The sequence below is a fragment of the Pan paniscus genome, chromosome 3, assembly GCF_029289425.2.
Source record: "Pan paniscus chromosome 3, NHGRI_mPanPan1-v2.0_pri, whole genome shotgun sequence".
NCBI classification, from domain to species: Eukaryota; Metazoa; Chordata; class Mammalia; order Primates; family Hominidae; genus Pan; species Pan paniscus.
Genome location: NC_073252.2, coordinates 90,684,776 through 90,712,102, shown reverse-complemented (window position 1 = coordinate 90,712,102; position 27,327 = coordinate 90,684,776). Strand labels below are relative to the sequence as shown.

The window sequence follows — 27,327 nt, the reverse complement described above, 5'->3', positions numbered from 1 at the left end:
ATTGATTTTTTTCATACCTATTTAGTTCTAATTATAAGATACCATTGATGCAGCAAGAAGCACTGAAAGTAACGTTAAACTGAGAGTAAAGAAAATGTGATTCAAATTTTCTTAAAATTTTGTGGCATATCGTACAAAATAATACTCACTTTACTGAAGGGGTTGGACTGTTTTGAAAATAGATTAGCATTTTCAAAAATGTGTTGAATAGAGACTATAGTTCCAAGGACTGCCTAAATCAGGATGATAGAACAGGTAGAGAATATAAAGATGAGAGATTCTAAGCTGAGGGAATTCTGCATCCTCACTCCCATCATTCTTTAGGGTTGGCAACATCTTGGATATTAAAATTATATGGTCATATATTTGTATTTATCCACATCATATGAGTGTACTGTCATTTAATAAAATCAGTGAACTCTATGAAAATATGTGCAGATAGTTAAAAATTCATTACTATGAAAGTATTATATCCATTTAAATTTCTAGGCATGTTAACTCATATGAGATTAAGTTTTCTAAAACTTTTGTCTATTTTTTAACTTATCTGTAATATGCCACTTCCCTTTTTCCTGATGAGTTCTCACTCATCTGTCAGGATTCCAGCACAAATGTCACTTCATCCTTCCCTGATTCTTCCAGGAAGTAAACCCCATTTCTCTACTATATTTTTTATTGTAGCATCTTTCACTTGTATTTACCTGTCTCCCTTACCTGGGCACGGGAAATTCCTAAGAGCATCAAGACTATCTTACGCATCTTTACAACTGATTTCTCAATCCCTCTCCTCTCTAGCTACTATACAGTTCAGAACAAAGTTTTCACAGAGTAGACACATGACAAAACTAAGTAGAACATTTCTATAATGATAAAATATTTAGATTTGAAAAATTAAATTTTAACAATTATTCATTAATCTATTTAATAGCTGCCTCAAGTAAGATTTAGTAAAATAAATTTACGAGTTAACAAAGGAAATAAGCATTACATGGTTTATTATTGATATTTCAGTAACTAGATATATAATTGGGTTTAACTACATTCACTTTGAGAGTATTAGTAGTAATTAGAAAGCTGAAGACATTCACGTCAGACACTATCATTCTAAATAAAATACTGCAAGACTTAATATAAATTAGCACAGAAGATAAATCCAAGAACTTTCTTCTGATATGTATTAAAAATATAAAATGCTTGATTTGGGATATTTCATAAGTCTAAAAATCATCTGACAACCACAAACATTATGTTATCCTTATTTCCTTGGCTTCATTATATACGTCACCTGCTTTAGAGTAGATAAAACTGCTTTAGAAATACCTTCAGGGAATGTGTGGCAACATACATGTCTTGTTCACAGACATTAGTAGTTAAATCCTGGCTCATAATTTTAACTCTGTTCATGAAAAAGTTTTCTCTAAATACAAATAACTGGAATTACTATCTGCCTGTTTGTAATACAATTTGATCATTGTAATTCACAAATACAGACCCATTAAATTTAAAATAATCCTAACACAATGTTCTTGTTAGGAAAGACAGAACAAGAAATGAGGGGCAGAGGAGAAAGAGAATGTCACATTCTCATTTACAGAAATGTATACTTACTGTAAATAATTGTAGGTATATTGAAGTAATAAAATTACACTGTACAACCTTATTTCCATTATAGTAAAATTATGTTTAACTAATAGTAAAAAAAAAATCCAAGAAATCAAATGTGAGGTTTACCTCTATTTTTCCCACTGGCCCCCTGTGTAACCAAGGATAACCACTCTGCACTTCAAGCACTTCAAACATAACCCACCTCTGAAATTAGATATTAAAATTTCATTCCCACACAAAATATTGTACTTTTATATATGATAGTATAAATTACATATGATTGTTTTTCATATTTTTAAAATTTACATAATGGTATTCTACTTTATTTACTTGCTAGTACATCAAATTTTCTAAACCTTTTATATTTATTTTAAAAGAATTTATTTTATCCATTGATTGCATTATACTCTACAAATCTATTTATTTGAGATTTGTAAATCTCATACTTTTGGCTAAGTTAATCACAGCCTAATTGTGTTTTTGATCATTTTTTAAAGAGAGATATGTTAAAAATCTTCCAGTGATGCAAATTTCTTGATTTCTCCTTATAATCATATCAACATTTGTTCTATATATTTCAACTATTGCTTCTATATGTATACATATTTAATAATTATGAAAGATTATTTTATTATGTAACTGAATTTATTTTTGCTTTAAATGACATTTGTCTTATAAAATAGCTAAATTTGTTTTCATGCATTTGTATTTTTCTATCCTTTTATTTTTAATCTTTTTTGTTTTGCTTTGTATTTTTGTAATATAAAATAATTTAAATATACAAAAACTAAAGATAACTATATAATGAAATTCATATTCATCATTATTCAAGGATTATAAAAATGTAAGTATATTTTCTTCATCATCCTCATTTTCCTTCTTTTTATATTGCTTTTTTATTCCAGGCAAATTAAATCCTAATGGTAAGGTATTTGTGGAATTAGGCTGCTCAAGTTTGCCAAAAACACCACTTCTCTTGATAATAATGACTTGGTAAATATCTTGATATCTGGTTTCAGATTGTGCACTACTGTCTAGGCAAAGATGATGCTGATACGCTCATATTTGTTGATTAAAACATTTATTGATAAAGGCATACAAAATTTATACTATTAACTACAATTTTTTTTTTTTTTGATATGGAGTCTCACTCTTTCACCCAGGCTGGAGTGCAGGGGCGCGATCTCCGCTCACTGCAAGCTCCGCCTTCTGGATTCACGAGATTCTCCTGCCTCAGCCTCCCGAGTAGCTGGGACTACAGGCGCCCGCCACCACGCCCAGCTAAGTTTTGGTATTTTTAGTAGAGGCAAGGTTTCACCGTGTTAGCCAGGATGGTCTTGATCCCCTGACCTTGTGATCCGCCCGCCTTGGCCTCCCAAAGTGCTGGGATTACAGGTGTGAGCCACCGCACCTAGCCTATTAACTAGAATATTTTTAAGGAAGGAAGATGCTGGAGAATGTAACAGAACCAATTTGTTATTTTTCATATCAGTTTTGATGCCTGTGGCTGCAAGCATAAGATGCCACAATTAATAGTGGCTTAATCAATGAGATCATTTATTAACTTACTAGTAATTTACCAGATACAGACAGTTTTAAGTTTACTAAATTTTAGTGACATAAGGATGTCCTCAATAACCCAGGTGCCTTCCAAGTTTTCATTCCACCATATGCAACATATCGGCTTTTATGTTTGTGTTTCCTCCCCAAGGTGAAGTGTGTGTGTGTGTGTGTGTGTGTGCGTGCCCTGCAATTTTAATATCTCATCCACATATGACCAATCCAAAAGCAGAAAAGGCTGATTGCCCCTGGGTGTCTCTTCTCAGAAAGAAATCGTTCACCAATAACAAACAGCAATCTTCCCAGTTTTTTTCCTTGGCTGGGTTTGAATGGTATACTCATGTGTAATCAAAAAGATATGAAATGGAAGTATACTTTCAGGCTTAGACCAGTAGTTCTCAAAGCTTACTGTAGATCAAAATCGCATCAAGGGCTTTTTAAAAACACAGATCTCTGGGCTTACCAAATCCCCAGGTGATGGTGCTGTTGCTGGTCTACGGACCATACAGAGAGCCATTGGTTTAGACCAATCAACACTTGCACTTTGGGACTCATAAGAGGGCAGGGCATTTGGGAGGTTAAGAAACCTGAATATTTGGACTCTATTAATAAGAAAGGTGTCTTGGACCTGGCTAAACAGGATTTTGCTATAGTTCCATCTCAAATTCCAGTGAACAACCTTTTAACAAGATTCATGTTGAAGTGATGATCCCTTAAAATGATTCTATCTATATTCATTCTCTATTCATTTTGCCCTCTTTTAAGTATATTTAAAAAAAAAGACTCTTTCTCTCTTTCCGTTACCTCCAATGGCCTCAAAGATTTTCTTTATTAATTATTTACTCTCCTTTGAATATGTATGTTCTTTTTTAACCTCTATAAAAGACATCTCCAAGTTTCCTCTCTTTAAATAACCTTTCTTTAATCAACTGAGGTATGTCCTGAAGCTACCTTCTTTTTTTTCTTCTTAACTGGGAAACGTTTTGAAAACAGAATGCATATGGCTTCCATTTCTTTACCATATACCCTTCATCTTCCACATTCTGAATATACATTTTTAAATCAACAAACCAATGACTCTATTGTTTTTCTCTTTTTCTGTTACTTAATTTTTTAAAAAATTTACAATTGGTAAAATCACTCTTTCTTGTGTACAATTCTATGGGTTTTTTAAAATTATACTTTAAGTTTTAGGGTACATGTGCACAATGTGCAGGTTTGTTACATATGTATACATGTGCCATGTTGGTGTGCTGCACCCATTAACTCATCATTTAACATTAGGTATATCTCTTAATGCTATCCCTCCCCCTTCCCCCCACCCCACAATAGGCCCCAGTGTGTAATGTTCCCCTTCCTGTGCAGCCATTAAAAATGATGAGTTCATGCCCTTTGTAGGGACGTGGATGAAGCTAGAAACCATCATTCTCAGCAAACTATCGCAAGGACAAAAAACCAAACACCACATGTTCTCACTCATAGGTGGAAATTGAACAATGAGTTCTATGGGTTTTGAACAATGCATAGGTTCATGATCCACACCCACAATATTGATAAAGAACAGTTTCATCAATTCAAAAATCACCTTATGCTTTCCCTTTGTCTTCAACAATTACCCTCACCCACATCGCTGGCAATCACTGATGTGTTCCCTGTCCCTGTAGTTTTATCTTCTCTATAGCCTCATATAAATCCATATATAGAATATGTAGCTTTTGTAAGCTGCAACCAATCTTAATGTACAGTATCAATACTCCTTTTATTTGAAATTATTTTTAAAGGTTTCTGTGGTGCTATTCTCTCCTGGATTATTTCCAATTTCTCTTCATTCTCTAATTTCTTTTATTCTTTAAATATAGGTATTTCTTAAGAAAGTTACTTTAATCTTCTTTTTCTTTATTGTTTTCTTAGCAAAATCAGTAACTCTTGACTCTTGGACAGTTACCTTCAGATTTGAGTTCATGCTTTACATTTCCAATCACCTAAGTAATTCTGGCACAGAAATTGCCACCTAAGTATCTCTGGGACAGAAATCTCATTTTTCTTTTGTGATTCTCTTTGTGCTGCAAATGCATATGCCTTGTACACTTGCCATTCCTCATGTCTGGGATTAAACTGTGCATTTTCATTAGTGACTTTACCTAAGGGTTCTCCCTTGTCATGTATTCTTCCATGAATACAGCTCTGACCCTGTGATTATTGTTCTAAAATAACAACGAATCTGTTGTTTTCATTATTCTTTATGCTGTTCATCTACTTAGTTGCCTTTATCAAACTGTTCAAGATTCAGTTTAGTTGCTACTTCTCCCTAAAGCTTCCGCAGCTGATGAAAATTACCCCCTTTCTTTTACTGCTTGTTTTTGGGGGAGACCTCTTTTAAAAATATATCATTTTCTACTTTGTGTTTAAATATTTGTGCACACTTAACATGTGATCACAATTCAATTTTCAGGGCCTAATCCTTGACTGATTTGATTCACATTTGTATTCCCACAGTTCACTGAAGAGTACATTTCTGAATGTACACTTATTAAATGTGTGAATGGTAAAATTGTTAGATTCTTTAATGTAAGTTATAGCTATATATTTATTTTAAGGTAAATTTTGGATTAGAATTTGTCTTGTGTCTATTCTTTCATATCGCATCTACCATGGTAGAAAAACTTACATTAAATAATTTCCCTAAAATGCCCTCTGTTTACATTCACAATTTGCTAGACTCATAGCTGCATCCTTCATTATTCTATTACCTTCTAAAACTCCAGTAAAGAGTTCTTCCTGACCTCTTATCGTTGGGACTCACTGGTCAGGCCAAACATTAACCCTTTTCCCCTAAGCCAGGAAAGTTGAAATGAGTCACTCACAGAGCTATATAAATATCAAATACAGTGAACCCACCATCCCTGCAACATACATCTGCTTCTTTGATATGTTTTTTTTTTTTTCAGTCAATTTAACATCTAGGAAGTTTTAGCACTTGCAATTACGTATCAGAATAAAGAAATCAATTATATGTCTAAACTTTGCCATTCCAATTTTCTTATTTTCTATTAGTGGCACTAATGACACTAATGACAGACATAGCTGTAAATAACTTCATTATAAGAATATTTTTCCCAAGCTGAATGATGACAGTTTTCACATACTATTCAGACGCAATTAACAGATCTAAATAAATTGAGTATAAAATGAAAAACAAGTGCTAGTTTATAAAAATGAACCTATTCAGTTGTGAAAGATGTATATTAATGAAGATACCTTACTTCCTTAACAATATGCTTTTTCAAGAAATCAGGTATTAAAAATAAATAGTTGAGGTATTAAAAATAGGTTGAATATCAGAGAATAATTATTTATTTTTAATACCTGATTTCTTGAAAGAGGTATAGTGAAAAAGATCTGAAAAGTAAGATAGAAGATTTCAGGGTGATAGAAGTAGACAGAGGGTAATGGTTCTGTATGCAGGAAGAAATGGTGACTAAGAAAAAAATGCTGCTGTTCTATTAACAGCAACAAGGAATAGACTTCTAGGAAACAGCAGGGTGTGTCTGATGTGAATTTACAAGCTAGAAAGATGTTCTCTGTGCACAGATTAAAACTGCAAAAAATAAAAGAACTGAAGACAAACAAAAATCCAATAAAACTTAAAAAGACCATACTGGTTGAATCAGTACAATGATTTTAACTTTCAAGGCTTGACCAAAGACTTATGAAAAGAAGGAAATAGATCTTTCCATGGTTTAACAGAGAAGAGTTCTGAAAATAGATGTTTAGGAATTGAAGCTACATTTAAAACTGATCACATTTATTTATGCTAATATTTAATTAATTTCCAGGGGACACATGTTCTCTACTATAAGATACTGAGAGGATAAAAAAAAAAAGCTATTTGCAGTCAGAGAGATGACACAAGGTATGTCAACTCTACAAGTTACTCATTTTATGGGATTTGACAAATGATTATTATTCTATAATCCTCAAGTTTCACATTTGAAAATATGCCAATACAAATATACACTTTGTAGTGCATTGATTAGAAATGAATAAAATAGCATGTGAAAATGATATCTAAAGGGCCCAGGAGAGTATCCGATACATAGCAAACGTTTCATAAATGCTTACACTCTCTGATAACTCATTTATTTTTAATACTGTCATCAAAACATACATTATCAGTATTAGTCCCTGAATCTAAGGGTTTTTTTTAAGGTGCTCATCAATTTATTTTAAAAAAAGTAACACCAACTACATGGGATCTTGCAGAGCTAATTCCAAATGCAATACACTGTGCTACATGACCCACACTAATCTTCTTTCCATACCCAAGTAGCAGACACCAGTGACTAACGTATTGAATTACTTCAGACTTTGAGTGAGATTTCTTGCTTCTACGATAGTAATTATATCCATTAGGCCTTTAACATACTCCTTAGTCATAAAGTAAAGATATGTTATTATTCATGTAACTTAAAAAATGTTGGGTGGTTTACTACATGCTATGAATTGTTTTAGACATCAAACAGAGAAAAAATCCTGCCCTTATCGAATTTATAATTGAGTATGGGAGTACCAATAAATAAAACACAGAAGTAACATAGTATGTGAGATGCTGATAAATATTACTAAGAAAAATACAGCAGAGAAGGCTGATAGATACGCAGGGGGAGGAAATTGCAATAAAAAATATTCAGTGAAGACCTCATTAAAAAGGTAAAATTTGAATAAAGATCTAAAGAAAGTAAGCAAATTAGTCATGAAACTCATATTTGAGGGCAAACAGTTATAGGACAGGACATAATGAGTGCAAAGCTCCTAAGGTGGTAAGGTACTTGGTTTATTTGAATAAAATGAGGTCAATGTGGCATGGGTGGAGTGACTAAGGAATTACTGGATTTCATTAAAAGTAGAAAGGGAATCAAATGAATTTTCAGTAGTGAAGGAGCATGATCTGATTTATGTAACGTAACTTCCCTGGATGATGTAGTGAAAATAGCCTTTCACCAAGGAAGAAAATAATGAAATCAGGTAGAAAGCTATTAAACAAACAAACAAAAGCTTGCCACCTAGAAAGGAAGTCACTTTGGAACAGGGTAGAAGTGATCTAATCCTGGATAATTTAGAAAATAGAACCTGTAAATTTTCTTGTACGACTGGATATATCATGAGAGAGAAAGGGAAAATGCCTCCAACATTTTGGCATGATCAATCAGAATGATGGAGTTGTCACCCACTGAGACGGAATGTAATGCAGCAAGAGCAGCTTTTTGTGGTGTTTTATAAAGGAGATCAAGAGTTCAATTTGGGGCATGAATTAGAAAAACTTTTTTCACATGCAAGGAGAAATGAGAAAGAGGCCAGTGGATATACCAGTAATAAGAATTAATACATAGACACAGGGTCATTTTCTTACCACCTAAGAGTTATTAAATTTAACCATTTCAGTAGCAGAATCCTTTTCATAAGGTTCCTGCCAAGTTGCCTTATTCCTCTGATCTTTTGTCTAACTTACTAGCCAAGAACCTACTGAACTATATTATTTTTTAATCTCTTTTTTATTTGGTAAAATACATATAACTTAAAATTTGCTCTTTAATCCATTTCTAAGTGTGCAGCATTGTGGAATTAAGTACATTCACACTGTGTGTCATCATCACCACCATCCATCTTCAGAACTGTTCCATCTTCCCCTACTGAAACTGTACCCATTAAACATTATTTCCCCAACCTCCTCTCTTCCCAACCCCTGGCAGCCACCAATCTGTTTTGTCTCTATGAATTTGTACACTTTAGGTACCTCATATAAGTAGAAACATATAATATTTGTCTTTCTGTGATTTTTTTTTTATTTAGCATAATGTCTTCAAGATTAATTCGTATTTTAGCATGTGTCAGAATTTCCTCACTTTTTAAGCTGGATAATATTGCATTATATGCATATAGCACATTTTGCTTGTCCAGTCATCTGCTGATTGACATTGGGGTTGCTTCCAACTTTTGGTTATTGAGAATAGTGCTGCTCTGAACACAGGTGTATAAGCATCTATTTGAGGCCATGATTTCACTTATTTTGGCTGTATAGCCAGAAGTGAAATTGCTGAATCACATGGTACTTTTTTTTTTGAGGAATTGCTTTACTATTAAGAAAATGTAACATCTCATTATACATAAATGTATAATGAAAATTTTGTGAAAAATATGTAGGGAATATGGGGATCTTATCTTACAGAGGACATGGCAACGTCTTGGAGCTTAAATTAAGTCCATGCTCCATATGAATCAACAATGAACTTCAAGGACATACAAAGAAACAAATAAAACCAACAAATAAAAAAGCCAAGAAACGTACAGAATTTATAGGTTAAAAGAGGCTCTGCCGGGTGTGGTGGCTCATGCCTGTAATCCCAGCACTTTGGGAGGCTGAGGCGGGCAGATCATGAGGTCAGAAGATCGAGGCCATCCTGGCTAACACGGTGAAACCCCGTCTCTACTAAAAAATACAACAAATTAGCCAGGCGTTGTGGTGGGCACCTGTAGTCCCAGCTACTCGGGAGGCTGAGGCAGGAGAATGGCATGAACCCGGGAGGCGGAGCTTGCAGTGAGCCGAGATAGCGCCACTGCACTCCAGCCTGGGCGACAGAGCGAGACTCTGTCTCAACAACAACAAAAACAACCACAAAAAAAGGGGGGGGGGGGGGGCTCGACACGACAATGCATCATAACATATGAACTGATTTAAATACTGATTCAAACAAAAAAAACTATTTTAAAAAGTGCTAGTTATATTTATGACAAAATATTGAGTATTGAACTCGCCCCTCTTCCATGAATAATTAGGAAAATGGATAATCAATAAAATAAAACTCTTCTCAGGCATTAAATAACATATAGCGTAGGGATGTATTTTCTTTTTCAATAAGGGAAACATATTAGGTGACCTCCACTTCAGCTTGGCTTTCTACCTGGGGACGCTTCCAAACCACCACTAAAAAAATGGTAGCTCAGGCCAGGCGTGGCAGCTCACGCCTGTAATCCCAGCACTTTGGGAGGCTGAGGCGGGTGGATCACGAGTTCAGGAGATCGAAACCATCCTAGCTAACATGGTGAAACCCTGTCTTTACTAAAAATACAAAAACAAAATTAGCCAGGCGTGGTGGCGGACCCCTGTAGTCCCAGCTACTTGGGAGGCTGAAGCAGGAGAATTGCATGACCCTGGGAGGCGGAGCTTGCAGTGAGCCAAGATCGCGCCTCTGCACTCCAGCCTGGGTGACAGAGCAGGACTGTCTCAAAAAAAAAAAAAAAAAAAATTGTAGCCCAAACAGAGACTGGTGTTTCTTAGTGGGCAAAGAGAATAGTGAAGAATAGTGATTGGAGTTTGGAGTCCCTGTGGCAGCTGAAATTTAATGTACAGAGTATTAGAGAGGAGGGAACCAGTCACAGAAAAAGCTCCAAAATTCTGAAGAGAAATTTTTGGATAGTGATTATTTTTGAATTTTGAATTGTTGGCCAATTTCAGTCAGAAACCATAGGCATGACAGACAAGAGCTACTGGAGGCTGTGAGCCAAATAGCTATTCCAAAAGCCAAAGTGCTGAGGAACAGTGGAGTTCTGATTAACCTGAGTCAGGAATCTTTGATGAATACCCCAGGCATTCAGACCCTAGAAGTGCCACACTTAGAAGCAGAGTTATATAGTAATAGTGCTCTAACAAAGTAAAAGCCAAGCCTCAAAAGATCAAGTTGTTGGACCAGTAAGTTAACTACTTGTCAGAACAAAATCCAACCATTTTAAAAGGGGGAAATAAGTCTGGCTCCTAACCAACATGGCCCCAACAATGTGTGATATAAATTATAAAGAAAATATACTAGACATATGAAGAAGCAAAAATATGACCATAAGAAAAAGAAAATAGTCAATACAAACAGATACAGAGGGGACCAGAGGTTTTGAAAGTAATAGGAAAAAAATCAATAAAACAGCTATTACATGTATGTTTGAGAATTTACAATAAAAAATAAACACAGGCCGGGAGCAGTGGCTCACGCCTGTAATCCTAGCCCTTTTGGACTTTGGGAGGCCGAGGCGGGTGGATCATGAGGTCAAGAGTTCAAGACCAGTCTGGCCAAGATGGTGAAACCCCATCTCTACTAAAAATACAAAAAATTAGCTGGGCATGGTGGTAGGTGCCTATAATCCCAGCTACTTGGGAGGCTGAGGCAGAGAATTGCTTGAACCTGGGAGGTGGAGGTTGCAGTGAGCTGAGATCGTGCCACTGCACTCCAGCCTGGGCAACAGAGCAAGACTCCATCTAAAATAAAAAATAGTAATAATAAATAAACAAATGGGTAAAGAGATGAAAATTTCATCAGATAAAATAAAAACCATGTAAGTTGAAACTGTAAAAATAAATTATCTGAAATTAAGAAAGCTATAGGGTGGACTTAACAGCTATTGAATACTAGAGAATAAAGAATGAGTGAACTTGAAGACAGACCAATCTATTGAACTGAAGTATAGAAAGGAAAAAAATAAATACATAAACAAACAGAGACTTTGAGATCCATGGAACAATAAAGCAGTCATACATGCTCGTAATGAAGTCCTAGAGGAAGGAGAGAGAAAATAAGGTTCAAAAACATTTGAAGAGTTAATGCTAAATTTTTTTTTTACTTAATTTGATGAAAAATATCAACTGAAGGCCTAAGAAACTCAATTCATTTTAAACAGGATAATCCAATGAAAAAGCACTCAATTCAACACAGTAAGATTACTAAAAATCAAATATAAAGTAGCTTGTAATAAACAGTGTATTATATACAGAAGAAAAATAAAAGGAATGTCAACTGCCTTCTTTTTTTATTTATTTTTTATTTTTATTATACTTTAAGTTCTAGGGTACATGTGCACAATGTGCAGGTTTGTTACAAATGTATACATGTGCCATGTTGGTGTGCTGCACCCGTTAACTCGTCATTTACATTAGGTATATCTCCTAATGCTATCCCTCCCCCCTTCCTCCCCACCCTATGACAGGCCCTGGTGTGTGATGTTTGCCGCCCTGTGTCCAAGTGTTCTCATTGTTCAATTCCCAAACTTTCACAAGGACAGAAAAGTCAACTGTCTTCTTATCAGGAACAATGCCAGCCAGAATTCAATAGATCAAAATTTTAAGATGCTGAAAGAACACAGAAATAAAGTAAATCTGTCTTAGAATTTCATATGCAGGGAAAAATCTTTTAAAAAATCAGTGAAAATAAAAGCAGTTTCACCTAAAAAAACAGAATATTTCCTTAGCGGACATGCAGTACAAGAAATATTTTTAAAACTCCTTAAGCGTAGAGGGAAATAACTTAAAAGAAACACAGATCTTCATGAAAGAGCATGGTTGATACGTTAAATATTTTATTAAATTTTAAAAGTGTTGTTTCCTCATTTATCTAAACAACAACTCAATATTTAAAACACACAATGTATTTTAAAAATAGCATATGTAGAAATAAAGTGGATGTCCACAATTGCACAACAGCGCATACAGACATAAATGGGAATACACTGCTACAGTAGTCTTATAGCATAGATGATGTGGTATATTTATCCAAAAGATTGAATATAGTGAAAGATAAATTTTGTAAACACTACAGTAACCATCAAAAATATATATATAAAATAAAGATACATACATCTTTCTATCTAGATGTCATTAAAAATCAAATAGTAAAACAATAAAAAATAAAAAAGAAGACTTGATTAATTTAAATAAGCCAATCCCACAAAGACACATATTGCACGTTCTCACTTATTTGTGGGAGCTAAAATGTAAATCTTATGAAGATAAGAGAGTAAACTGGTGGTTCCAGAAACTTGGAAGAGTAAGGGGAATTGGGGGATAAAGTGTGGTTAATGGGCTTAAATACACACTTAGTAGAAGAACTGAGAACTGGTGCTTGATAGATTGGTAGGATGACTATAGTTAATATTATTTCATTGTACATTTCAAAACAGGTCAAAGAGAACAATTAAATATTCCTGCCACAAAGAAACAATAAATATTTAAGGTGATAGATATCCTAATTACCCTGACTTGATTATATCAATGTATCATATTATAAACATGTGCCCCCTAAATATTTACATGTATTATGTATGAATAAATAAATGAAGAAAAAATGTAATGAAGAATAGATGGGAAAATGGAAAACAAATGGCAATATGTTAGACTAAATACATCCATGCCAATAACTACATTAAATATAAATGGACTGAGCAAACACTCTTGTTAAGTTAGAAACTGTTGGACTGAGTAAAAGACAAGACCCCATTATTAGCTATACACCAGAAATTCACTTTAAATGTAGAAGTACAAATAAGTTGAAAGTAAAAGACTGGAGAAAGCTGTAAAAATATTAATCATAAAATATTACTAGACTATTACATGCATTTTAACATTGGGTATTCATATTAAGGAATGATTGTAAATTCAGATGTAGTAATGGTATTAGAGCTGAAAATTTAAAGTTCATGACTGTCAGAGACACATGTTAAATATTTGTTGAAAACAAGATGTCTGGAGTTTACTTCAAAATAATCTTGAGCAGAAGAAAGGAACAGGTGAGAAATGAGTAAGGATATAGGTGAAACAAGATCAGACATGTAATGATAATTTTTGAAGGTGGGTGATGGACACATGGAAATATACTATACGATTCTCTCTCATTTGAATATGTTTGAAATTTCCTATGATAAAAACAAAATCAATAAAAAACTGAATTCAATCTTTTATGATATAATATTAAAAAGTTTAAATAATAAAAATCTCACTGTATTTTAAACTGTTGGTTAAGCTATTTTTTAATAGTTAATCTAATTCTAAGCCTCAATTTAACAACCAGTTTCAAGCAATCAGTATGTAAGGGTATCCTGAAACCATATGGTCTGACAACATTTGATACATTCAAGGAAAGGTTCTGGAAAGATATTACAGTTGTTAGCGAAAGTTATTTTTCAAATATCTGAGAAATGATATGACTCATGGGAGGAGAGCTACATTATAAAGATCAAAGGTAAAGGGAAAAAGAATATATTATCTTCCTATTTGGACACTTTTTCTCTCTCAAAACCCTCCTTGCTTCTCACTATCCAGTACATTGTACATTTGCCTCCCTAGACTACTTTTATGCAACACTTCCAACAATTAACTCCTCTGGGTCCACAGCTGACAAAAATCTATTCCTTATTTCTTATATTTGACTCCTGAATCCTCTGTCAAAGGCCAAAGGAGGAAAAACTGTCTGTTTGGAACTTGGTAGGATTTGGAGATGGTCACTATTTCAACTGCCAGTTCAATAACATGATTAAAAAAATGAAGGCTGAAAATGGAAGCCTGAATGTAGTTTCTCATATAATATGATGTTTGATACAATATGAATCTAACAAGGCTTGAATCTAGAGTGGGTATTGGCTAGAGATATGGTTTGGCTCTCTGTCCCCACCAAAATCTCATGTTGAATTGTGATCCCAAGTGTTGGCGGTGGGACTTGGTGGGAGGTGTTTGGATCATGGGATTTCCCCCTTGTTGTTCTCATGATAGTGAGTAAGTTATCATGAGATCTGATTGTTTAAGTGGATAGCACTTCCCCCTTAGCTCTTTCTCTCCTATCTGCCATGGTAAGACATGTTTGCTTCCCTTTCACCTTCGACCATGATTTTAAGATTCCTGAGGCCTCCAACCCATGCTTCCTGTACAGTCTGCGGAACTATGAGTCAATTAAATCTCTTTTCTTCATAAATTATGCAGCCTCAGGTAGTTTTTTATAGCAATGTGAGAACAGACTAATATAGTTAGTATGCATTTTTTATATTTGATATATACATTTTGGGTTCCAAACATCAGTGTCACAAATGAATATTTTATAATATCCTATTTTGTTCAATACTGCTGGCAGAGAGTTTTAAAGTACAGTAATTGACAGGACAGATTTTGAAGTTGAACAGTCTCAGGTCCAAACCTCAAGCTGACCTTGGACCAACTACTTATCCTCTCTAAGCCCCAGTTTTCTCATTTGTAAGGTAGAAATAACAATACTACCTACTTCAAAGAATGCTTATATTATGCAAATCAAACAATTAAGATATGCAAAGCATTTAGAACTTTTCCTGCCACCTTGTAGCTCTACATGTGTTACATATTAAATTAGTATTTTTAACATTTACTGAAATTTTACCCTACATTTGTTAGCAATAATAAAATAGCTGAGATTAATTGAAATCTTACTCTATATGTATTAATAATTTACATAAAACCTTATAAAGTAAGTAGTATCATGAAGCCAATGTTTACCTAATGTTCATAAGCATAAAAATGAACTCAAAATAGTAAATACCTTACCAAGTGTTCATCCACAAATAGGAATAATGAGATGAAAAAACTGTGAAAGAAGATGATGGAATCTTACCATTAAATCTGTTTAAAAAAAATTACCAAAGCCACTGCAAGCTCCCAAAAATGATAACATATCTGTGGTCCTAATTTGCTGCTTTAATGATCAGTTTGCTAAATGCTACCTAATGACAACATAATAGTATGCGGAACGTTTAATAAATGTAAAATGAATTGTGTTTCAAATAACATTCTAATTGAAAATTCCATTAACAAAGAATATTGCAATAGTGGTAGATTATAGATTAATCAAAGGCTATTACAACTCTCTCCTGTGGTGCTAATGATTTATTGTTCTTTCAGTATACAGCCTAGTAAAGTCCTTTATGTTATTCACATTATTTTACAGTAGCGAAAATGAAGAAAACACTTTTGCAAGTTTTGGTGCAACCAGCCTCCTCATCAACTGTGAAGATATTTCATCACCTTTGCAAATCAAGGCCGGCATAATGAGGAATAGCTCAATTACTTACAGTACAGAATATATCTGGAAGTTCTCTTTAGTTGATTAGAATGCAAGAAATCATGATAGTCAATTGAAGCTCAGATATTTAATAATTGTTATTGGAAGATGGCTTGGCTTACGATAAGATTTTGAATACAAAATTGAAAGGGGTAATAGATTAAATAAAATTTCCATATGGTATATAATTTCTCTATCATAAGTAAAATGATATTCCTTATGGTCTGTTCACTAGTTGATAGCTGCCTTTACTCAAGAAAATCTAAAGGAAAGGGCACTATTAGTTTCAACAGTTGGCCCCACATGGAATAGGTGTATAATGGCTTTTGATTTGCAACTCTGGCAGCTGTTCACAAGTTTCATTCGGTTTATGGTCCTATATATTCACCCCTGAAACCAATTGTTACATGTTGGTTTGCTCTGTCAGCTGCTGTTTCCCAGCAAGTCAGAGATATGTCATGCTGTTGAAGCTTTTTATCAGCAAGTTCCTTTAAAAAGATATCTTCTGCCTGCAGTTACTCTGTTTCAGCTCTCCATAGGATCGCTGCTCAGGTACCCTGCCATGCTGACAGAATTTTATAATATACAAAGCTTTCCAGTTGATGTATTTGTTATATTTTAGGGTTGTTAGTAGTTACATACCTACCCTGTCTGCCAGTGAGTATTATAAGGCATAGAGTAGCAACAGAGAAGTCGTATTCAATGTCTTTAAGTTTCTATGTTTAATTAAATGTACCACTCTCCTAGACTAATAATATAAAAATGAATAGAACTTTAACTCTTTTTTACCCTTTAATTTCATTCTTGTATATATTCAAAACATTTTTTCAATGACTTTTTCAAAGGCAGAAAATGTTTAGGAGAGGTAAATTTTAATTTTTAAAAACCGTATCAATATATGCAATAAATGACATTGCAAGAGTGAAGAAACAAAGTCATGAAAGAAATTTTTAATCTCTTAATTATGACCAAATACTATCAAGCTATACTACCATGCTAAAATCTTTTCCCAAGTAACAAGGCCCAATATATTCCTCTTTTGGTCACCACCATGTCTATCTCTTTATACTTAATGTTGTCAATCTAGTAAATATGTTAATTATAAATACTGACTACTTGGCAAGGGGACTATAATATTTATGCATAAGTAAGCAGAGTGGAGGAAGCAAAAATGTGAGCTATTTAACTTTCTGGAGTAGTAAAAGTGATTTTATGAAGAGAACAGCATATCCCAATGACAGAGGAGTAAGTCATGCTAAAGGTGTACTACATCTGTCTCTACTACATTTAATCAGATATTATGACAATTCTGCTGACTTGTATAAACTGTTTTGTGACAGAAGCAGGAATCTAGATTGCTCAACTAAAATCTACCTAGTTGGCTCACACAAGTTTGTCAGCAGGATTACACTAAAATTTAAGGTAAGGGTATGGGTTTTAAATGAAGCATTAATAGATGCCTCAATATATATTACTTCTCAGCTTAGAGTCTATATTATGAACTAAACTCAGTATGGATATGAGAGGTACATAAAGAGAATAAAAAAATCCAATCACAGTGTATAGTAGCTTAAATAACCTCATAGGTCTTTTACATTTCTAAATTCTGTAAACCATTATTATTTGTTAAAACTATGATTATAGGAAAAGATTGAGGAAGATAACATTAAAAAGTATGGACATTCATTTCACCTTAAGCCACAAAAGCTGGAAATAACCCTACATCAATCTCATTCTTAAGAGACAGAATTATACTCAATTAATTTTAATTAAATTGCTCCATTAGCTTGATTTTCCTTGACACTGTGGAATCTGACCTCCTGTATTCTACAGAGCAGTACCAACAGCCTCCATCTTAACAAACTGCTTCACTTAAGCTTTATCACTGATGACATTTAATGATCAGGAAAGGATAAGGACAGCGTTTCTGCTTTTTCAGTTTGATGATACCGGTAGTACTATATGCTGAAAGCTCTCAATTTCTGGTGATACGAGGAGTACATTTAGAAAAGGTCATAATCTTTGAAGAGGGCTACATTAATTCTTGAAGTGCAGGAACTGGAACTAAATATATTTTAACTATATCTTGTTGTCTGTTTTAGAAACGCAAACAACTTATTTAATTTGAACATCAATTGATCAAATGTCAATCCAAGCAAGAGAATGAGATTTACTTTAATAAGGAATTAAAAATTTTTATTCCAACACTGTATACAATTTTTCACTCTAGGGGGTATTTTTTTAAATTTTCTAGATTTGTCTTAAATGAATTCTCATATGTTTGGGTGACTGTCCAGCTAACAAAACTTTATGAATATATATAGTCTAGGCAAAAATAAGTAAGAAGTATGCATTGAGTAGCGCATATGGAGGACCTTTCTAGAGTCTATGTTGCTATGGATATTTATTTGTTCTTGGATTGTAAATGAACAGAAAATAGTAAATGTAGTCATTATCTTTAAATTAAAAATAATGTGTATCTTCTAATAATAAGTGAAACATATATTTCAGAGGAGGGATTAAACTGTCTAAATTTTATATTATGGGACTCATGAAAGTATAATTACAATAAAAAGTCTGCTGACCCACTTCTACTTTTACCCAGTGTTATATCCTTTGTAATTATTAGGAAGTCTTTGAAATTCAAATATTATTAAAAACTCAAAATAAGAGAATTCTGGGAAGACAGTGGAGTAGGAAGCACCAATAATAAGTTTTCTCACTCAGACAATAATTACACAAGCAAAAATCTTTCCCATGTAACTTATTTAGAATGCTATAAAGGCTTGTATCTTCTAGGGGAAGGCTTTAGTGGTAAATTGAAGAAGATTTTGGTCAATATCACTTCTTAACTCGACAGCAGCCACCTTTCACACTAACAAACTCTATGGCAGGTAGTTGTACACATGTTACTAGAGCAGTTTTCATACAACTCATGGGAGGCAGGGTGGGCAGTAAGGACACTGTTCTCTAACATTGGGGCTGTGTGTTCTGATCATTAATTGCTGTATTTGATCAAGGAGGGACAAACACAAAGGCAGGCACCTACTCTTGCTACATCTCCCCCTTATTGTTCCAAGTAGCATTTTCTTTGGCTGAAGTGACTTCCAGAGTATATAAAGCTCAAGTGAGGTTTTTTTAAATCTTAATTTTTTCTTTTTCTCATTTTTGTGAACCAGAGATTAAAGACTAAAACATTCACAGCACCTGAAAATACGGGAAAATTAGAAAGTTTTCAGGAATGCCCAGGGAGAGATGCAGGCTCAGAAAAGATCTGGAAAAAAAAAAAAAAGAAAACCTTAAGTTTACACATCAGCCTAATCCTTGGCATAGAGATAGCCTACAGCATTCCAAACAAAACAAACCAAATCAAAATAAAAGCAGCATATCCAGGTGAAGGAGTGAAATATGAGTTCCAAATTTGCCATATTATTGGATTAAAATATACAGTTTTCAACACAAAAATCACAAGGCATACGAAGAAACAGTAAAGTATGTTCCATTCAGTGGAAGGTAATAAACCAACAGAAATTGTCCTTGAGAAAGTCCTGATAGTAGATCTACTAGAAAATGACTTTAAAACAACTGTCTTCAAGATGCTCAAAGAACTGAAGGAAGGCACAGGGGAAGTAAGAAATATATATGTATGAACAAAATGAAAATATAAATAGAGTATTTTCAAAATAACTAAAAGGAAAGTCTGGAACGGGGAAGTATAATAACTGAAATGAAAAATGCATTATACTGTTTGAAAGGTAGTTTTGAATAGGCAGAAAAAGAATCAGTGCATTTGGATATAGGACAATGGAATTTATTGAATCTGAGGGATGGAAATAAAAAATGATTGAAGAAAGTGAAAACTAAAGGTATAAAACACAATCATGAAGACCAATATACACATTATAGTAGTCTCCGAAGGAGAAGAAAATGAAAGAGGCAGAGAAAATATTTAAATAGTTTCTGAAAATTTCCAAAATTTGATGAAAGACAGGAATATAAACATTCAAGAACTTTAATGAATTCGATACTGTGAACTCAAAGAAACACACACTTAGACACATTTTAATCAAACTGTGGGAAGCCAAAGGCAAAGAAATAATCTGGAAATCATAAATAGAAAAGTAATTTATAATATGCAACCTCAATAAGACTATCAGTAGATTTCTCATCAGAAACTGCAGTCTAGAAGGCAATGGACTATTATATTTAAATAACTACTAGAAAAAAAAATGTCAACCAATAATCCTATATGTGGTAAAATTATCTTTCAAAAGTTAAAGAAAAATAAAAAAATTCTAAAATAAGCAAAAGCTGAGTTTATAACCACTAGATTGGCCCTGAAAGAAATGCTAAAAAACACTCTTGCAGTTTAAAATGAAGGATGCTAGATGGTAGCTCAAAGGTATATGAAAAAATAAAGACTGCAGTAAAAATAAATACATGAAAAATTTAATGTTAGCATTATTGTAACTTTGGTTTATAACTATACATATTGTTGCCACATAATTTAAGGTACTAATGCTTTAGGAAAAATTATTACTTTACATTTTTGGACACATAATACATAAAATGTGTTTTTGTTACATCAACAGCTGAACTAATGAACAGGGTGGAAACTAAGCTGCCAAGGAGCAGAGGTTTTTTTTTTTTTTTTTTTTTGTTATTGAAGTTAAAATGGCTTAAATTCAAACTAGAGTGTTATGACTTGAGGATGTTAAATGTAATTACCATGGTAACCACATAAAAAAGCTCTAGGATACACAGAAAAGGAAATATGAAGGGAATTCAAATATTTTTCTACAAAAGAAATCAACACAGAAGACAGTAATGCAAAAAATCAGGACAAAAAATTTATAATGCTTGCAGAAAAAAATGGCAAAATGACAGAAGATTTTCCTTATCAGTAATTACTTTAAACATAAGTAGATTAAGCTCTGAAATTAAAAAAAAAAAAGAATGACAGAGTGGACTTTTAAAATCAACCAACAATATGCTGTTTACTAAAGATTCACTTTGGATCCAAAGACAGAAATAGGTTGAAAATGACAGATTTAAAAAAGATATTCCATACAAATAGTAACCAAAAGAGATCAGGAGTAACTATACTAAAATCAGAAAATATGGACATTAAATTTAAAAAGGTTACAAGTGACAAAGAAGGACATTATGTATTAATAACAGAATCAACACTGCATGAAGATATGTAAACATTCATGTAGCTAATAACAGACATCAAATACATGAAGCAAAAATTAACAGTATTTAAGGGATAAATAGACAGTTCTATAAAAGTAGTTAGAGACTGATATCTCATTCTTAATAATGAAGAGAACAACCAGACAGAAGATAAGTAAGGAAAGAGAAGAAACACAATAAGCTAACTAGGTCTAACAGACATATAAAGAACATGATACCCAACAACAATAGAATACCCATTCTTCTTAACTGCACATGCGACCTAAGTCCCAATATATATATATATTTTTTTAAATGGAAGTCATAAAAGAAAATCTTCTCCAACCACAACAGGATGAATTTAGAAATCGATAATAGAAGAAAAGCTAGAAAGTGAACAAATTAATGGAAATTTAAAAACATAGTCTTACACAACCAATTGATCAAAAAAGAAATAAGGGATACTAGAAAATAGAATCAAAAGAAAACAAAAATGCAACAAACCAAAACCTATGGGATGCAGCAAAACAGTGCTAAGGAGAAAATGTTGAGATACATTTTAAAATAATCAAAAGGAAAATCTGGAGCTGGGAAGTATAATAACTGAAATGAAATTTCATTTTCATTTACTTAGAATTTAAAAGAAAAAAAGATCTCAAATCGATAGTCTCTCCATACAACTTATGGACCTGTAACAAGACAAACAGACAAAACCCAGAGGTAGAAGAAGGAAGGAAATAATAAACGTTAGAGCAAAGATAAGTAAAATGGAGGATACGATTCCATCTTAAATAGAGGAAATATTCTGACATATGCTACAACATGGACGAATCTTGATGACATTATGTGAAGTGAAATACACAGATCACAACAGGACAAATCATGCATGATTCCACTTATATGAGGTATTCAGAGTAGCCAAAATTATAATGTCAGAAAGGAGAATGTCAGTTGCCAGGTGCTGCAGGGACAGGAGAATAGAGATTTAGTTTAATGGGATAGAGTTTCAGTTTTCCAAGATGAAAAGAGTTCTGCAGATAGATGGTGGTGATGGATGCACAGCATTAATGTGTTTAAGACCACTGAACTGTACACTTAAAAATAGATAAGATGGTAAATTTTATACCATGTGTACTTACCAAAATAAGAATTGGAAAAAAAGGTAAACCACAAAATAAGCAAAAAAAAAGATATGTTTGTGAAATTGATGCTTCCAAAAAATGACACAATATTAGGCAACAACTTTGTCTGTATACTAGACAACTAATTTTAGTAATTGTGATAATTCACTTATAGTATATGCATATTCCTACAGAAAGAATGACCCTAAAAACCAAAAGATGTTCAATGAATTTCCCAGTTACTTCCTGACTAGTATATTAAGCTTTTAAAACAATATTATCTCTAACCTTTTTTGATTTTTTGTGACCTTCATCAATTTACACAGGTGAACTTTGAAGCCCATTTTATTTTTCCAGTGTTTATTAATGCCCTAATCCTTATTAGCAAAGATGATACTATTAGTAAATATTATGGTTAATTTACTTGGAGCTACTTGAAATTACTCATGTCATTTCATATTTTTGTCCATCAAGAGGCTGGTGTTTTTTTTTTAGAGTATCAAGTCACTTCACTTGCATCAAGGCTGAGCAGTTTGGCTTTTTATATGTGTAGTGGCCTGAAGACACAGGCTCCAGCCTCTAGCATATGAATTGCATGATGATAATCAATCTCACTATGTTTGACTGATAAATATATATTAATTATTTTTAATGAGCTCAAAAGCACAGTATCATTCTCTAGCAAACTTAAAATAGCAAGTAACTTCTTAGTTTTGACTTCACAATAAGAGGACATTTTAAAATTTCTGTATTTAAATATATTGATGAATTACATACTTTTTATTAAATAATATAGTATACATTCTTTTATAATCAGAAACCTGATATAAGGACTCCAGAAAATTCCAATATTGTTCATTGATTTAAATGCATTTACAAAACCATGTCAGGAAATAACTTAGAAAAAAATTGATTTGGAATATATGTTCCAGATAATCCATAAATTCATCTCTCCTCTACTTTTCCCAGTTTGTATGCTCTGTTTCATGCCATGCTGCCTGCAGCAAAAACGATTCACAATAATATCCCAATAATTCACTTCAAAGTTTACCTTTTTTTTTTATTCTTTATCCCTGGTTTGCAAAGTAGCGTCTGGAGAAGTTAGGAATACTATATAGTAGAGACAATGATTCAAAGTAACTTTTTTGCTTGGATATGATTCATCATATATCCATTTTTATTGAACAATTTTATGCATGTATATGTTAAAAATACATTTCCTGAATTTTTCTTATTGTCTTCAGCCTCAAGTTACAAGATAACATAGCTCAGTATTTGATAGCTACAATTATCCTAAGAATCCTTTTGGTCATTTTTGGAGCGCCACCATAATAAAATTATGACGCAGTAAATATATGCTTCCTTCTACTTAGAGGCCCGTTAATAGCAATGTATAAGATTCCATTTTTACCCCTTGTAGAAGTTTCCTTTGAAAATATGTAACAAGAAAATTGGTTGTAATAGTTCCTGTCTGATTTGGCTATCTATTGCATTACTTAATAATGATTTACTTTTTCACACACAGAAAGGAAACCTGTGTGAGGATGAGAAGGGCTTAGGGCTTCATTGAGATTTACGTGGCAGAATAAAATATGAAAATTCATATCCATTATCAACTAAGACATAAACTGTGGGCATCCTCAGCTTAAAGTAACCTGAAACTTTTTTCTTTTCTTTGTATGAAAATAGATACTATATAAAGAAATATGATGCCATAGTAACTAGCATTTTTAGTTATTCAAAATTAAGCTCATTGACTAAAGCTATAAAGAATTAGAAATATGCATTTACCCTTGGACATTAGCCAAAGATAACTCTATTTAAAATGCTTACACTTACCAGTATTTCCCTCTTTTTAATTGACACAATAATTCATTGTGTAATTTCCCACATTATTTCAGTTGAGAAATTAAACATATACATCATCATTAAGACAACATAAAAATTATCTAGTTATCAATAACAATAAAATTTAAATGGCTGATATTAAATTTAAAATATTCCAAAGTTGGGTAATCAATCAGGTATGATTTGTAAATTGAAGGACCAAATATATATTTGGGAATTTAACAAATATTCCTTTTCCCATTTCAGAATATTTATATAATTTTCATTTGCATCAATAAATGTTCATTAAGAAATGAGACACATAGCTCATTCTCACCCCGAAACCCAACCAAGAATGACATCAATAGGAATCATTCCACACTAAAACTTATGGTAAAGCTGTTTCATTTAAAGATATTTTTTAATGTATTGGCCACAAAATATTTAGGCCCTCATAAATGTAAGGATTTTTAAATTTAGGAAAATGAAATCTTACATTAGACGTTAGATTTTTTGATACTTTTAAACAGGGTGACTTTTTAATGTTATTTGTCGTAATTATAATTAGATATAACTTTTGTCACATTTCAGAATTTTCTTAGAACACCTCTTTGTTAGTTTTTTAATGCTCTAACTTCGTCATGAAGAAAATTAAAAGAATGGTTTTAAAAAAATTCTCCATTCTCCCTTTCTGCTTGTGTTGTTAGCAATGCGAATAACGCCTCCATACTGTCATGTTAGCTGATAATGATACACTCTGCCCACGGTTATTTTAAAGATTTATCCACTTGACAAAGTCCTACAATAGTGGAAATAGAAATATTTTTATCTCAGAAGTTATAAATGAAAATAATTAGTAGCCTCCAAAAAGGTTAGCCAAATTGGTCCGATAATAGCTATTATTTCTAATCATAAAATGACTAACTTGAAGGCATAGGTTTAACTTAATGAACAAAATATTCAAATTATTTTTCTTGGCACAAATGCTACAATGAAATCATCCCTTGTTTTATGCAACATATATTTTAATTTAAATCTAGTTCAATAGAAGAAATCACAGTTTTCATAGGAAGGCAAAGAGGTTTTATTGGGTATATGCAAGGCAAATGAATGTATTTATATATAAGTATGAGGTGATATAAAGTTGAAGAAGAAAACAGAATGAAGGAGTAGGTGTCTATGAGCAAGTAAGGAATTACCTTTTAAAGTAGCTGGTAAACTCTTGATTGTGCATATGGTTCCTTCTCTGTTCTAGAAGTATAAAACGTAAGACACTTCTAAGTAATACACTACCGAATTTTGCTAATCGCTTGGTAAGGAACTAAGGAAACATGGAAAAGCTGTGTTCATTTACTCATGTATCATTTCTTTGCACTTTTTGTCCTGTTTATGTAAATCCAAGCAAGAGCAAACTTGAACCTTCTCTTAGTCATCGTTTTGGACAGTTTGTAAACTGGAACCAGCCTTTTATAATCTGACCCAGCTAAAAGACTCATAAGTAATAAAAGACAAATACATTAGGGATAGCAGCTTGAAAAATCTGTTCTTATTCTTTGTATCTTCCTATAATAATAGGTAATTACTGAGTCCTAGCACATCTTTATGAATAAAACACATCACTTTTGAAATCTTGGCCCAACTCTGGCCTCTTCCACATATACTTGCATGATTAGCCATTAAAAATGAATATTGCATGCATGATTTCTACATTAAGGCATCTTAGAATTTTCAGTATGAATGGGGGAAGAATGATATTTTCGTGGATATTCTCTACCATCTGAAAGAATAACAAAATAATTTTCATGAAAATATGCTGTTACAAAATTTCGGAAAACAGAAGAGGTACACAGTGAATGTTAACGTTCAGTGTTAAAATTGTTTATAAGAAAGGATGTGCATCTATCTAACAGATTTTATTGCACGTTATCTGAGGAAAGAATGTACTAACTAAAGAAAAACTAGTCTTTCCACATGCTGCTTACAAAAATGGAAATGTAAAGGTTGAGAATTCAACAGTATCAGAAAGCATTTTCCAGGAGTGTTAATGAATCTGGAGAATGTGGGGTACCAGAGAGCATTGGATGTAGCACAGGAATGGATTTATTCTTTCACACTTCAATCTCAGTGGACTATTATTTTGTATAACTTACTTTTCCCCCACATCCTTGTCCCAAAATATTTTCTATTTTTTCATTATGTTTTCTAAAGTATTGATCAGGAAGAGTACATCTTAGAAAACAAATATATTATGGTAAATGCATAAGAATACTGTATTATGATTTTTGTTTATATATCATTTCATGCAACAATCTTGAAGTGAGTGCACTTAAATAAAATTATCTTTGAGTGCTCTATCTGAAACATTCTAAAGTCGAGATCTGAAAAGTGAGAGATCGGTTTGTGTTGATTCCCCACCAAAGTGATGTAATTGCTACTACATGAGGCTCTGTCTAAGCAATCAACTGGATTTCCTGTGTATTTACCCAGCTTTCCCTTCTCTAATTCCTCTCCTTTAAATGCAGGCTCTAAGCATTACTGTAAAGTGTTGTTTGTAAAAAACATGTAAATGGCAATAACTAAATGAAAACTACTTTAGCATAGTGGCTTTGAAGGTGCTAACATTCACTTGGCTTTATATGATTTAGATGCTATATTACTTTATTTTTAGAAGATATAATTTTGTTTTATACATAACTTTAGTATTTTATTTGCACTCTGTGTTCCTTATAATATAACCATCTTTATTTCTGTATCTACATGACATTGTAATTTATTGGGGCACAGAAAGTCCTATAGAAACAACTAGAGTGTAGAAAATAACACTACAGTACTCCTTTAATTTTCTCTTTGGTCAAAGAGTCCTTTCTGGTGGAATTTTCTGGAAAGGAAATGCACATACACACATATATGTATACATGCAAATGTGTGTATGTGTGTACATAAATATATATATACACATATAATAAATGTGATACATATACACATACAATGAATGTGATTGTGTGTGTGTATATATATATATATACACACACACACATACATGCAAACACATTCATTGTAGTTCAAAATTAAGCATTCTAATAAAAGGAATGGTGTAAATGAGTCAGCATTCTTTTTGCTTTGAGGCTAAAATCGTGATTATT

The 27,327-nt window shown here is 32.8% G+C and overlaps 1 protein-coding gene and 1 long non-coding RNA gene across 4 annotated transcripts in view; both read right to left on the bottom strand.

The window, feature by feature from the left end:
• The window catches only part of GRID2 (glutamate ionotropic receptor delta type subunit 2), a 1,507,251-nt gene that overhangs the window by 1,124,054 nt on the left and 355,870 nt on the right, over positions 1-27,327 (bottom strand). The window lies entirely within an intron of this gene.
• On the bottom strand, positions 1,289-19,719 carry LOC129397615 (uncharacterized). The gene is made up of 3 exons (XR_008625187.2): positions 19,269-19,719; positions 15,548-15,587; positions 1,289-12,337 (listed from the first exon to the last, which is right to left on the bottom strand). It is a non-coding gene; the product is annotated as an uncharacterized LOC129397615 (long non-coding RNA).